At 33.4% G+C, this 2,077-nt stretch overlaps 1 long non-coding RNA gene across 1 annotated transcript; it reads left to right on the top strand.

Annotated features, from left to right (window-relative positions):
- Positions 1-361: 361 nt before the first annotated feature.
- On the top strand, positions 362-1,070 carry LOC107687284 (uncharacterized). Its single transcript, XR_001634114.1, has 3 exons — positions 362-594; positions 710-736; positions 881-1,070. It is a non-coding gene; the product is annotated as an uncharacterized LOC107687284 (long non-coding RNA).
- The last annotated feature ends 1,007 nt before the right edge of the window (positions 1,071-2,077 follow it).

The raw sequence follows: 2,077 nt of genomic DNA on the forward strand, positions 1-2,077 counted from the left end.
TCGATGGGGTAGGATTTAGTCCATATATGTTTTTATAAAACATAAATGATATACATTAATCAAGGTCAACTATATACGTAGAAAACATTAAGCAAGCATCCTTGTCTCTGTCTGAAAGGTACTGTTCTGCTATTGGCCCAATTCAAATGTTGGGACCAAAGTCATAAAATGTGCCATTCCAGACAAACATCTCTGGACAAAATATGCCGTCAGAGTATTTTCTGACACAGGTAAAGTATAATACCAAGATTATTTTTTTAATCTCATCAACTACTAGCAACCATTCCTAAAATATAAATTATTTATATAAGATTTATTAAACTAAATTTGTACTATTTTTGAGAACAGACAGTTACAACCTAGCAAGGTATCGGGCCCAAAAAGCAGTTGAAACTTCCCATGTTGAGGACTCGGATGGAAATAGTTCACGAAAAATTATACCACCAAGAAGATTTAGAGGTATAAAATCTGTGCTGACACTGTAAATAAGGTAAAGTTTTCACACTGAAAGACAATTGCAGTTGTAACTTTTGTTTCTTGCAGAAGAAGAACTTCAGCCCACCAAACCTAGAAAGACACCACAGACAAAACAATGTAAGTATACATGCAAAACAAATGAATTTGGAATGATCAAGGAAAGCCAAAATGCATATATATGTCTATGTTGTCTGTATCTATATCTTCTTTAAATGCTAATTTTGTTTTACAGTTCTTGAGGACAGTGAATCATCCCAAGGTGAAATCATTATTATGTCACTGTATTCTTTATTTAATGCAAGGTTAAACAGTGGGAATAAATTATTCAGAACAGTACCATCTAGCATATTTTTCTAACTGACATAAAATACTATTTATTGCCCTGCTGCGTTTGGCCCTGAAGATGAGATTTCCAGTTTGAGAGTAAAGAAAATAAACAAACGGCCAAGATCAACAGCAATTGCATCTAAGTGTAAGTAGTAAGTTAACAAAAAGTAATCAACTGTTGATGGTAATCTAAAATGGAATCGTCTTTCTATGTTGTGCAAAAATGATTCATGAAGGCCATAACATTAAAGGGATAGTTAACCCAAAAATGATCATCATCCGTGCGACTATGAAAAAACTTTTAGGAGCACCAGTGCGACTGACCCGATCATCATCATACTTCTGATTGCGCTGAGGGGAGCTTCAAAGTTTTCTACGTGTTTTTGCAGCGTGGAATAATGTATCACAGACATATCTCATGAATCCTTTCATAAGCAAAGTGTAGACCGGGTGTAAATAAGAGATTCATTGCGCTGTGTAGAGAGCTTCGTTGCTTATAAATGTGAGATCGCGATGAACTAAGATGAGTGACAGCTTTTAATGATTTATAAGGGAGTTTGTAAATGTGATACTGATTTAATACAACAGTGCAATAAACAAGAATTTTAAAGGAGTTTGTAAATGTGATACTGATTTAATACAACAGTTCGATAAACAAGAAGTTAATATTAAGTGACTTACATTGTCTGCCTATAACATCTGAATTGTATCTGATTTTGCTCTATTTCGTCGTCGAAAATAGTTTAAAACAAAGACACAGCTCAGCCGCCTGCGCGTCTTCATTCAAACACAACGGTGTTTCGTTTATGAATGAACGCGTGTTTCTGAACGAGTCTAGTGAGTCAGTGATTCATGATTACCCATTCATAAAGACAATTGATTCATTCCTGAATGATTCAGCTGTTCGAATTAATCAATTGAATGAATGATTCAGTGATAAAAATTAGTGACTTGCCGCCACCTGCTGGCAGTTTCAGCTTAATTTTTAAAGTATCTTTTCAGTTATTTAAATCATTTAATATTTCTATGAATTAATTTTTAAAAAGCTTATAAAATATAAATTTTAAAGAATCTGACAAAAGATGACAAACTTTTAATAAAGTTAGAAAAATGCCATTACAAAGGTAAAAACAAAATTCCACTGTTTATCACTTTAAGGAGTCAAATATCACCTCGTAATGGAAGGCACATTTTTGATACAATTTTGGATTATTGATTAGAAGGTGCTCCTAAAATTTTGAACGTGCTCCTAAATTTTTTAAGTTAGGAGCAC

The sequence above is a fragment of the Sinocyclocheilus anshuiensis genome, unplaced genomic scaffold (genome assembly GCF_001515605.1).
Source record: "Sinocyclocheilus anshuiensis isolate Anshui unplaced genomic scaffold, SAMN03320099.WGS_v1.1 scaffold7501, whole genome shotgun sequence".
Classification (NCBI taxonomy): Eukaryota; Metazoa; Chordata; class Actinopteri; order Cypriniformes; family Cyprinidae; genus Sinocyclocheilus; species Sinocyclocheilus anshuiensis.